Consider the following 13348-nt stretch of genomic DNA (forward strand, 5'->3'; position numbering starts at 1 on the left):
TTCTCATAAAAAAATTATCTGCCTCATAGCTGTCTAGGAAGAAAAACCTAACGCTGTGGTGTGCAAAAGTTGCATAGTAATCGTCTCTAATATTTGGAAGTGAGAGACCGCCCTCTGTGATCGAACAATTCAAGGTATTGAAGTGCAACACCTTCCTCAACATTCTCAGCATGATAAAACAATACACAGTGAGTATATTCATCTGATCCACAAAAGACAGCTCGGGTCAAAGACTACCCCTAGGTTCATTACTTTAGAAATTGGTGATTGGGGAGGGGGGGGAGCCAAGGGACTGAGGCCATCAAGATTGGTTCCAGAAAGCAACATCTTTTCCAAAAAAGGGGAGCTCCTTTTTTCTGAATTCACCTTTAAACAGTTGCCACTCATCCAGTTCACAATGGCATTCATTCACCTATTGAACTGGTTAGTGACCTCCTTTACATTGCTTGAGATCGACACAACAATTTAGGTGTCATCAACATACGCTACTGTAGCAAAGCCAAATGAATGAATCAGCTTGAGGAAAGGGGCCACGTAGATATTAAAAAGTGTAAGCCTGAGAGATGACCCCTAGGGTACCCCAAGACAGGGGAAATGATTTTGAATTAAACTCCCCAAGGGCCCTTGTCTGCTCTCTGTCTGTTAGAAATTAGGAGAGAAGATCAAAGGCTGAACCATTGATCCCGATTTTGCCAGCTGCTCCAAAAGCACTGTGTGGCTCACCGTGTCGAAGGCTAAGGATAGATCCAAAAGGACTATAGTAGCTTACCCACAATCCTTCATAATAAATCTGATCGCTTCTGAGACTACATCAAGTCAGTCTCTGCGCTGAAGCGTGACCTGAAGCCAAACTGTACCTCATTGGGGTAATTATTCTTTTCCAGATATTCCAACAATGTTGTGTTAAGATGTTTCTCAAAAACCTTTGATGGAAATGGTAACCAAGCTGTAGGTCGAACATTTTTCTCTGCCTTGGGGTCAAAGGAAGACTTTTTCAGTGGTGGGAGAGTTACAACTTTTTTACATTCCACCAGAAAGTGAACCTTTTTGATAATGGTGTTCAACAGAGTTGTGAGTACTGGAGATATCTTATGACCTATGCCATGCAGTACTTTGGGCGGGCCTGGATCTGAAGGGGCTCCTGACTTGGTGTGCCCTATTAAGTCGAACACTTGGTCTATTATCAGAGGGGGCAAGTTGTAGAGCTCTGCGTTGTTAGAGATCTGAGAAGAAGACTCAATACTTAAATCATATGAAGATCGGGTAGTATCAAATTAGCTGTAAACTGCCTCCACTTTGTCTTTAAAAAATATGCCAATTTATCACAAACAACTGGCTTAGGAGGAGACCACTCGAAGAATTGGGGCTAATGAGTGACTGAACTGTTTTAATAGCTCTTTTGAGGAGTTTGGGGCAAGATTGATTTTCTCAGTATAGTCTTTGTTTTTCTTCTCCTCAATGAGGAGTTTTTTGTACTCCTGAATTGTTTTTCTATATCTAACTTTTTCATTTTCTAAATAATTGGTTCTTCAAGTTTTCTCTTGCCTGCAACGTTATTGTTTCATGGCATTTAGTTTAGGAGAGAATCATGGTACGATTAGACTGTTTCTAAACATTTTCACGTTTTTTACAGGCACCAGTTTGAAAACTGCCTCGTTTATCCACCCAGTATACCTAGCTGCTGCTTCATCGTGGTATTTGGTAAGCAGTAACAGTGAGGCTTCGAAGCTTTCTGGCAGGTCATTAAAAGTCATCTTGTTCCAGGCACAGCTTTTTTTAACCTTCCCTACTGAGTTTACTGTGGGCTTTGAAGCTGATAGATCTAGACTAAAGTGGACTGCCTTGTGATCTGGCCAGATAATCAGTGGTACCGCTTCCATCTTTAGACTATCTTTATGGTTTAAATCTTTCATTGTATTTCAAACATGACAAAGGGGAACAGGACCTCTGCTCCATCAAAACAATGCGATACAGACATCAGTCATCAGCTTTGATAGTCTTACCAGGTAATTGCTGTGAGCGGGTCAACAATAGACAACTCAGAAGAATCAAATAGAGAAATCAGACAACAAACCCTTCCCCTCCCCCCTTCCCCCTGTCCACAAATCATAAGGGTGTACAAAGAAAAGGGAGAAATGGTGCTAGCCTTGTGGGGGTTACAGTGTCCCCCCCGGGGAGCGCGCTTCTCAAGTATTTGCATGTCCGCCAAGCGGAGGAGCCGTAGGTATCGAGGGCAGGTCAGTTCCCTGAACTCCGCTGTTAGCAAGGTCAGAAAGGGTTGCCACAACTCCGGGAACTCGTCCCCCCTACCCGCCAAAGTAAGAGACAGTTTCTCCATCCCAAGCAACATCCATAGCCATTGCAACCAGCCCGTGTGTGGAGGAGCCTGGGGCGAGCACCAGTGGGCAAAAATTTTCTGGGTAGCTGCCACTAAAGCAATGGCAATGAGGCGGCCCCTCTTAGATTTCAGGGGGTATGTCAGTAGGTTGGGTAACCCTAAGAGAATGTAAGCTGGGAAGCGTGGGAGTTGTGTGTCAAGATGAGAGTCTATGTTGTCTAGAATTGTGGTCCAGTATGGTTGGATTCTGTCACAGCTCCACAACAAATGCTCTAAGGTGCCCAGTTCACCACACCCCCTCCAACAGCGGTCACTAATGTGAGGGTCGAAGCGGTGGAGGCGTTCTGGTGTATGGTACCAATAAGTAGCTATTTTGGTCAGTGTCTCTGTGAGTCCTGCATGATAAGCTGAATGTCGTGCCCTATAATGGATGCCACTCCATTCTTTGTGTAGGCCGCAAGGTGATGTTTGTACAGGTCATAAATAAATTTTTTGTCTGATGTTCGCGTAACCAGCCACTTTTCATAAGGGGTTAAAAATCGTTGTGCCCCAGGTTTAATTTGGGGTTGGACAGCCCAATGCCTAAGTTGCAAGTAATACATTCTGTCAGTTCCTGGAATGCCGTAGTCTGCCCTAATTTGCGGGTACGGAATGATGCCCTGTAAGTCAAAGAGATGTCCCAAAGATCGACAAGGGGAGAGACGCCAGTTCGCAAACGCTGTGGGATCTAGTCCTGGGGTAAAATCAGGGTTATTGAACAGTGGAGTCATAGGAGAGTAAAAAGATGACAGCCCATGTGTGATAGCCATGCGGTCCCAGGCCTCCAGGAGTGTACCCGTGACGTGAGATGCGTATAGATTGTTGTAGTGTAGTTCCTATCTTCCCAATAGGCTCTGCGCATTGGAATAGTACCTACAGCAGTAAAGGCCTAGGCCAGACGTTAACTAGGTCTACTACTGTCGATACTAGACTTAATTTTTGGGTTTGCCAGCTAAGCTCAGAGTTCGCTAGAAACTTTCTCGAATGTTCAAGGAAGGATTAACTTCCCTGATTAGACAAGAAGGGATTTAGTTTCTGACAACCATAGAACATGACAACTTTGCTCTCCCCTAATCAAGAGTCAATCTCAAGAGTCGTGTGAGCACAAGGCAATTATTTTACTCAGTCAGTACGTGCATTCTTAGTCTCATCAGAATGTAGAGAAAAGGAAGAGACGGGCGTGTTCAATAAAAGATGTTATTTATTGATCAGTCTCTTTTCTCGTACAAGAGAAATGGATCGATATTATTGCAATACTTATTGTTAAGTAAAGTGCATACATTAGAAGCAATAGTATAAAATAATACTGTAAAAACATTGATATGGTTTCTGAGCCATATGATGTTTAAAATGATTAAAATATATTTACATACACATATACATTTGACTAAACGTACTCAACTGGTGTTTCTAAATACGCCTACCCCGTGTACCTGACCTAAGTCTAATGCGTGGGCGGGAATAGAAAGTTACAGTTTAAGTTAAGTTTGTTTTTGCCAAGTGAATAACTAAAGAATTCTCTGTGAGGGGTTATTCAGCTCTGTACCTGGAATTTAGGATGAATGAGGAATGGTATCTCTTTCTCTGCTCTCGATATTCCAGGCTGCCTGCGAGGGCTGCCCAGAAGCGCCGGTGCTGGGTCTCTCGGCTTGAGATAGCAGCGCGTCTCTCAGCGCGTCAGGAAGGCGGGGCTGCTGCCAGCGGGGTCTGCTTCTGCTCTCGGCTTCGGCAAGTATGGCTGCTCCGTCTTGTCACCACGCGTGTGTTTGCATAGGGCAAGGTTGGCAATATTTATACCTTAAAGGTGCCGGGATTGACGTAAGGATGGACATAGGTACGTCAATAAAGATGTCATACGACTTGCTCGTTAGCACATTCTTTACTAAAGTTCTCTGTGAAATCAAAACAATGGCCGCACGGATTATCCAGGTTGTCATAGGTTTGATTTGTTATGAGAACGTCGTATGCCTTATCAGGGGCTGGAGGAATGTCGCTTGTCTAATTAGATCTCAAGCGTTATGACCTAATCAGATAACACGTTCCTGTGCCGTAGTGTGACTGCGTCAGATAACGGTATCTGCATCATGGGGGTTTTCTTGCCTCATGGGCTGACTGTTAGTTAACTAGCTAGGTAGTTTAACCAGAATAGGGTCAGGAATAGGGGGATCGATTCAGAACCTATAGAAATACACGACACCCACTCCACGCTAACTATGGTCATATCTACTAATCTATGCATAGTATAACATAGTACAACATACTATAGAGTATAGTGTATACCTTACCACCCCAAAATACATAAATGCATTTTGAAATTTTCAAATATACTGAAAAATTGCAGTCATATATATTGTATGCACTTAAGCTATGAATTAAATGCAAAAGTAAGCACGCATTTTATGCATTATTGCTTGTTGGTATATGAGAAATACACATGAAATGGCTCTTAATATGGCTATACAGAAAGAAAAGTCGAAACCATTTCATCACATAATATATTTTGTGAACATACCAGCGGGCAGCTAAAGTCTATATAAAGTCTATAAAGTATCTAAAAATAGAAATCTTAGTTCTCTAGGAATAGTTTTCTTACTTTAAGCAGAAGATCAGTGTCCCGGGGAAAAAATATATAGAAAAATATTTTAAGGGCTTGCTGAAAAAAGTTGCTGTCCGTGAACTGGATTGTAATTGTTCATGTGACTTTATTTTTAAAGTTGAAGGCCGAATTCAGGGAACGCCGTGTGCGAGTTTACTCAAAAGTCTCTATTTCTGTTCCGGAGAGAACATCATATCATTCAGGCTTTCGAAAAAACTGTCAACAGCTTCATGGGAAAGTTCCTCTAAGTCGGAAATAGGGGTAACCATGCATTCGTGCGCATGATTGTCTCCATTGACATTCTGATTTGCATTGCTGACAGAAGGTCGTACCTGTTCGATGCTGCTTTCATCTTGAACTTCACTACTCTTCAATCGTAGTGGTGAAGATTCCAGGAATGCCGTCATCAGAATTGGCAGCCTTTGAGGGCAGCACAGTGCGTGAACCTTGGTAGGAACCAACAGTGTATCTGCATCCACCGGCGCATCCGATTGTAGCGTCAGACAGGTGTCTAACACGCATTCTTCTCCGCATAGCAGACACCTTAGTACAGGTAAAACACACCTTTGCCACATTGGTCGAAATGATAGAAACCAAGTCATGTTTAGGTCTCTAAGCCGGGAGAGTCCCAGGATTTTTGATATCCGGTCCCGGTATCCAATGGCTAGGATCGTATCTTCCATTGTCGCGAGAGTTTGATCTGTGACATGGGTTGCCATAACGAAAAATAAGGACTAGGAATAGGATTCCTGCAATTAGTCCCAGGATCAGGGGAAGTCCGCCAAAAATCGAATGGACGAAATCTGGAAAAATACCCAGTATGGCTTTGAATGGTGTTAATGCCATCGAAAATACTGTCTTAAATACCTTTGAGACCCCAGTGGTATCAGAAATATTTAAGATTTCGCTCAGGATTTCCGCGAAATGTACGGGGGAATTAGTTGATAATAATGTATGTATCTCTGCAGTCGTCCTTGCGACTTGTAGATCATACGTTTCTTTAGATGACGTGAGCCTTGTAGGCGTCTGAAGAAGCACTGTTTTCATTCTGCTTAAAGTATCTATTCGAATAGAAGTAATTTTCAAACCGGGCCATGCCCTTGCCTCCCTGTCTGGAAAGGAGCTGGGGAATAAAGAACGTCCACAGCACTTGACCTTCGCCGTCGTAGTGACGAGATAAGGAGTCCCGGGCATAAGACTACAACATCTGCGGTCTACAATAAGAATGTAACTCCCATTATAGAGTCTTTGAAAGAATGGTTCTATTTCAGTTGCAGGTGCGCCTTGCTGGTGACATGAAAGGTTGTATGAATTCCCTTCACAGGCTCCGTGCAAACTAATACCGTTACACAGAAGCGTGCCGCTTAGTGACATAGCACAATTGTTGCCACTAAGAAACACTTTCTGTCCTTTGTTACTGACACATGCATGTGAATAGGGCAGGTTCCAAGTTGTTTTAAGGTACCCCTTTCCCAATTTCTCGTACATGCCAGCCTGTATATATTTTTGGCAGTATTGAAACCTGAAGGTTGAGATTGGAATATTTATGATTCCGTGGATTATCCATTCACTGACAGGTCGTTCTGACATTGTCATTGGTAATCTTTCTAGTTTTTCAATGCTCAAGATTGTATAATCAGCACCCTTCTGCGCCATACCGATTTGTCTATCAGTAAGGTTAAAGATTTGGAATAGTGACGTTGTGTTGATTAAACGCCAAGGCACGTAGCCTGAACGCAGATTTTGTAACGTCCAGCCAAGCTGTACAATAGAACGCAATTGTGACTGTCCATGTTGTAATAACAGTAAGTCTTGCGATAATATATCGATTGCTGAAGACACAATGCTGTCCAATGAAAAAATTCTGGAGGACAGAGTCATTAACCCATTGTCCACTACAGAAAGTGATTTTTCCAAATTAATACGATCAATTTCACGTATTCTCTCCGCTGTCTCAATTTGAGTAACCTTCCAGGCCTCATTGTATGCTGCATATACAGAGGCTGCTATGAAACGCTTATGACGCTGTTTGCGTGGTCCCAGTATGAAATCACGCAAGTCAGCACCATCAGTAAGTAAAGTTAGGTGTTGCTTAATTTCAGGCAGTGTGGAAGTTTGTAGCCATTGAAGGCATAATTTGCCCACACTGTAGGTTGTTATTATCCCTGGGTGATGTCTTTGGGGATATCTAGGGTCTGGCCTGGTCATTTTGAAACCCTGTGTTTTATTCAGGAATCTATCTTGACAGTTATTTGTATCTGTGGGCCAGATCAACCATTGTTTCCAATCAGGATGTGTTCTGTTTTGGTTAAGTATATGGTTTATGTCTATTTCTTCATCTGTTTCAGAGCTATTGCTAAACATTGTCGGCTTTGGAATAGACAGGTTATTTAAATCTTTGATTTTGGCTAAGCCAAGACAGGTGGTTTGTTGAACAGTGTCATTTAAAAATATCATTTGTTCTGGGATCATGCAGGCTCTAAACAAAGCTTCTAAACCCTGTACTTGCCATTCTTTTGTACCCCAAACACTTTTCAAATCAACATTTTTGTCCCAATAATCAAATCCAAAAGTATTCATTTTTTCAAAGAACGAATCAGAATAAATCAATTTTGTGTTGGTTATCATGGTTTTCATCCCTGTCTTGTTTGACAATTTGTAATAAAATGTTTCAGCATTAGTTATGTTAAAACCTGAAAAATATGAATATTTGTCATAAACGGTTCTAGAGCTCCCTTTTGGAGGTGTAGCACAATGTTCCCATTGATTATAATTTAAAACATTTCTAGGTTGTGCAGATTTATGCAAGAAATGGTTACCATAATGGTTATAGCAATACATACTATCATAATTTGTAGAACCCTGCAAATAATCATGTTTTGTAAATTTAGCAGACATTACTAAGTCAGACATCATATTATTTATACTTTCAAAGTCCCAATCATCAGCAAATGAGTTTGGTTTTGCAAAATCACTCAAGGAGATCTTGATTTGGTGTGGATATTTCAGGATCTCGACCGGACCATAAATTTCATAGTCAGTGTTGTCCCAGGCTACCCCACCAGGTATTGGAATTGCTGTGAAGTTGGCTGAAGAAAGTTCTGAAGAAAGTTCTCGTTTCTTGACGTGTGAAGATGTGTGTGGTTTGAGGACCAAGTTGATGTTCTGACTTGCTGTGTCCATTTTAGCATATTTTCCCTCAATGAAGCGTCCCAAAGTAAATACCATGATGAGCCAAAGTATGAGGATAAATGCACCAAAACCCACCCAAAATTCAATCCATGGAGAAACCAGATATGTTTCTTTCAGTTGTTTCAAAAGTTCCTTAGCTTTGTCTTTAAAGGATTTTGATGATGGCTGTGTCTTTTGTTCACTGAAGCCGTCAGAGGAATCATCGAAGTTGATGAAGTAACCAGATGCAGTTCTGTCAATTGTTCCAATTGGTTCAGGATTTTTGTTTTTTGCATTTTCACTTGGTACTTCAGTATAGATTGGTGTCTCTCTGCTAAATGTCTTTATTTGGGTTTTCAGAGGTCTTAGTTCTATTGCATTGTTGCATAGTCCTTGTTGTTCTTCTGTAGGCGTTTCGAATGTGATGAGCCTCTTTGATAGGACCTCTGTACTGGTAGCAAACCTTGGTGTTCTGCTACTTATTGGGAGTCCACTTGGCCTACTGTTTGTTATCGGCCACATGTTGTGGTTTTACCAGGTCGATGGATACAACTCGGTTCTCCTTTTTTCCAGCAAGTGGCGGTAGTACAACTGATCTTGTCCCGTTGACAGACAAGACAGGAACTGCTTTTCTGTAAGAAGGCCCAAATTCCTTCTTTACCGCGATCTTCTCCCTGACTAGATCCCCGACTTTTGGAATCCAGACAGGTCTTGCTGGGACAGGTGGTGAATCTTCAGTGGTCGTTGGCTGTTGTTTCAACTGTATGTTGCTCAGGTCTTTTCTTGTTTTGTTTAAGTCCTGCAAAATAGCCAAACGGTCTTTGACATCAAAGGTTTTTTCTATTACCACTGAAGTCTGACTATCAAGGTCAGAGATCAACATCCTAGTTCCGAATAATAATTCGTACGGACTGAATCCCTTCAGAGAATTTCTTGGCAAGTTATTTAGACTACGTTGGACACTTATTAGATGTTTGACCCACCCAGCTCCCGAACCTAATATCCTTTCTATTATAGATTGCTTTCTGCCTTGGTTTTTTCTTTACACCGTCCCATACCCTCAGGAAGGAAGTGAGAAGATTCCCGCTGGGCTGTGCTCATTTGGCCATGTTTCCCCCCCAGGCTGGTTTGCTTGAGTGAAAGAAATGGTCGAACGTAGCATGCTCTTAGCGTATATGCCATTTAGACTCGCAAATCTTGTATAATAGTCCGGACGTCAGCCAAGTGCTGGTGATCTACATTATAAGTGGAAACTAGCCTGTATATGTTAATCGCAAGCCATTCTTTTTGCTGGTAATATTATCTGCCTTGATACGACGAGGTATTAAACTGCTTCTCTCCCCACTGCGATCTCTGTTGCAGTTTGGGCAGTTTTTTACAAACATGGTGTAGTGCAGGCTCATGCCTGGCCACCAGTACCGTGATTGTAATTCTTCCAGAGAATCTTTTAATTTAAGGTGTCTGTGACCCTCGCCTATGTGTGCGTCTGCGATTAACAAGTTTCTCCTGTCCATGTTTGGAATCACTCTATCCCCCACTCCAGGGATTCGAGCAAAAGGGACGGAGTTTGCATCGATTATGTATGTATAATTGAGTGGATAATTGATCGGTAACGCTGAGCAGTCGCCTTTTGATGACGTTTTCACCGCCAGCAATGTTTCGCCGTCAATGTATTTTAATGTACGCTTTTTTCGATCTACGGGAGCCGGTTTACTGGCTGCCGCTGCGGCTGTTTCAGCCAATGAATTCCCTACAACGTGAACGCCATCACGCTGGTGACTCAGTGAGTGTGTCACGTGAGTCTTTGGTAGTTCTTTTTTCAAAAGAGCTACTTGTTCCCAGAGCAGTCTCTGCTTTATTGGTGCATCTGTGTCATCTTTGTAACCGTTCTGAATCCATGTCTGCAAATCCTTGTTATATGCTTTGACGCAGTAATATGAATCTGACACTATAAGTGTCGGGAATTCGCGATCCGCATTATCTAGCGCCATTTTCAAAGCTAATATTTCAGTTTGTTGTTCTGAATTGGTTTCTACTGAGTGTGTCTTTGTTAATAGAGGTTTTAGTTTACCTCCGCGCCACACTTCTTTTGTAATCTCACATGTGGGATTGTATGCATGTTCTCCCCAAACGGAGGGTTGAGCATGTCCGTCTGTATAGATTACACAGGCGTAATGTCGTAGAGGCAGAATGTCGATTGGCAGAGGATACGTCTTTTCATATTTTAGATTTTTCAATTCTTCTAGTTCTGGATCAAAGTAGTAGTATACTTTGTCCGTTGTGATTGAATTCACCCATTGTATCCATTCCGGATTCAATGTTGTTGTTGGTAAATTACACGGTGTTGTTAGTGCCTCGAAGGCTGATTCAGCTGTTCTGACTGTGATATGTCTACCATCAGCTATGTCTTTTTCTCTAGCTATTGCGGTTTGAACTTCTTGAACCATTTTTCCTTTGTTGCTGAATCTCTGTTCAGCTTTTGTGTACAAATGTGATTTGAATGCAATTGGTACCTTTTCTCCCTCATTAGAGGTCAGGTATGTGAATCCGCATTTCCCTGGGATGACTCGGATCACAAGGTTGCGTGTATTATCACGGGTTTCTAATTTTGTTTTAATTAGCATGTCTGTTTGTAAGGATCTCAAAATTTCTGTGTGTGCTTGAGTCCAACTGGATCTTTTAAAGTCTGGTTTAATTAGATCATAAAGGGGTTTGACCCTTTCTGCGTAATTTGCAATATATGTTCTTCCGAAATTTAGGAAGCCTAGAATTGACTGTAGGTTTTTTAGTGTTTTAGGAGCTTGGATTACGGCACATTTCTCTAGGAAATTGTCTGCCAGGCTTTTACCTTCACTTGATAACTCATATCCTAAGAATAGGACCGTCAGATGGGCAATTCTGGACTTTTTAAAGTTGAATTTGTAACCCTCTGCAGCGAAACCAAGTATTATGGTGTTCACTCTTTTCAAGTGAGTTTCCAAGTCATCATCTGTTAAGTAAATGTCATCGACATAAGATAATGCTTCATCATCATATTGTTGTAGTAATTCTGTTACTCTCGCTGAGAATACCCCCGGGCTGTTCTTGTACCCCTGGGCTAACCGACAGAATTGTTTTTGAGTGCCATTTACTGAGAAAGCTGTTAAATATCTGCTCTCTGGTGCTATGTTTTGACAAAAGAATCCATTGGAGATGTCCAAGGTTGTTTTGTATTTTTTGCGCACTATGTTATTCATTAGTGCAGCACTGTGTGAGTTTTGCACTGCAAAAGTTTTGCAACATGTGTTAAGGTGTCGGTAATCCAAAACTAGGCGATATGAATTGTCTGGTTTGGAGACCGGAAACAAAGGATTGTTCATTTGTGAGGTGCAAGTTTCAATCACCCCCTGGTATTCTAGCTGATCTAGTATTTCATTTACTTGTTTTTTAGCTTCTTGCTTGATTGGGTACTGCCTTTGTGCAGTTGGTTGTGATTTTAACTGGACTTTGTGAGGAGGAGAATCCTCATCCCATCCTACATGATTTTTATATAAAGCAGGTGCTAAGGCCACTGCCCACTTTCTAGCAAGTGTATATTTTTTATGAATCGGTATTTGATTCGAGAAGGCAGGCATAATTACTTCTTCGCCATGAGGGCACTCCCTGACAAACTCTGGTGGCCAGTCTTTTTCAGCTAGAAGGATGTCATAGCCTTTGGAGAGGTTATCCCAAAATAGTCCCCTAATTTTCCTAGTCTTATCTCCCTCTATACGTAGTGTTATCTCGTATATTTTGTGGGGCTTGCTAACTCTGGTATCTGCAGTTTCCACTTGAAGGTATTCATTCGTGTCCACTGTCTCCAGATGATTCATAAGGACTTTGCGAGCTATGCTCACCTCTGCTGCGCTGTCTAGCATTGTCTGAGCCCACTCTCCGTTTTTCAGTTGTGTCCTCAGTATTCTCGGCATTGTTAACTACCTTGATACTGGCTACCTTCTTTTTTGGAAATTGTGATTTCTTTTTCAGTTGAGCAGGTTCCTTGTCTTTGGACTTGGCGTGCTCTTCTGATCGTCCTCTTCTTTCCGATTTCTGCGAGGAATTCTGAAAAGATTGAGAGGGACGTGTATCAATGTCTTGATATCTATCAGGTTTTTTAATATTATCCCTATTTCTAAGGTTATATCTATTCCCAGAGGGGTCACTCTGGGGTGACCTTTGTCTCGGGTTTGGAGATTTCTCTCTTCGCCTAGGAGACCTTCCTCTGGACTGGAATTTCTTTTCTTTAGGATTGGATTGTTTATTTCCATCCCAGTTCTTTTTTGGTGAATTATTATTATTATTAAAAAACATTTTTTCTGGACTTGTAGTCAGTTGCGGTTTTACTGGTATTCCACCTAGACTATCTCTGCCTAGTTCTTCATAGGATTTTTCTATGATTCTGGCAATTTCAGCTGGTTGGTCTGCTATATCTGTCTCTTTTAACCTCTGGCGGATCGCCACGTTCGCTGCTTCACCTTTTATGTTGGCTAATAATATAGCCGAGACCTGCTTGAAGTCTTTCAGTAATTTCATACCAAGAGTTAAAGCAGGTTCTGGACCGTATTCATCTTGAATTTGTTTTAGCACATCTGGTATTACCGAAATGGATGGAACACCGTGCGTTTTTGTATAGATGGAAGCAAAGACTGTACCCCAAGTATTACAGTCCTCAATGTGTGGTGCGATTCCCATTGGGAGACATATAGTCAGAATCCTGTGTTTTTCCAGCGGGGTGGTGTCAGGAAACACCGCCTCTATTTGGGTAATTTTCTGTGCCAACCAGAATGGTATCTGTTCCCGTTTAGCTGGAACTTTACCTAGGCAGGATTGGATGTTCTGTGGTGTAATTTTATTTGTGTTCCCCTGGTGAGGGGTCAGCTGTGGAAGTTTAATCGCTGGCTGAATTGTTGAAGTCCGCATTACATACTGAACTAATTGTCTGTGAATTTTTAGTAGTTGTTTTAGCTGTATTAACAGCTCTGCTGCAGGCATTCTTTCGATGTCTGGATGTGGTGTGTATCCGGCTAAGACCGGCCACGTTGCTCCTGGTCTTCCTAAAGGACCGAGCCTTGTAATGTGATTGTTATGTATTAGGGCGCCATCAAATAAGAGCAAATGCTCTTGGAATTTGAGTGGTACTTCCACCTCCTCGAAAGGAGTGTACGTTTCAGGAGGTTCCTCTACTT

The 13348-nt window shown here is 41.9% G+C and overlaps 1 protein-coding gene across 2 annotated transcripts in view; it reads left to right on the forward strand.

Moving 5' to 3' along the window:
• Positions 1-13348, forward strand: part of LOC144818695 (coronin-2A-like) — a 993991-nt gene that overhangs the window by 117958 nt on the left and 862685 nt on the right. Inside the window, exon 2 of one of the 2 annotated variants that reach the window (XM_078676350.1) lies at positions 1634-1701. The exons of the other annotated variant lie outside the window; for it this stretch is intronic. The gene's annotated coding sequence lies outside the window, so the exon portion shown is untranslated. The remainder of the gene's footprint in view (positions 1-1633; positions 1702-13348) is intronic. 2 annotated transcript variants of the gene reach the window in all.

This window comes from Lissotriton helveticus, chromosome 2_1, assembly GCF_964261635.1.
Source record: "Lissotriton helveticus chromosome 2_1, aLisHel1.1, whole genome shotgun sequence".
In the NCBI taxonomy this organism is placed as follows: Eukaryota; Metazoa; Chordata; class Amphibia; order Caudata; family Salamandridae; genus Lissotriton; species Lissotriton helveticus.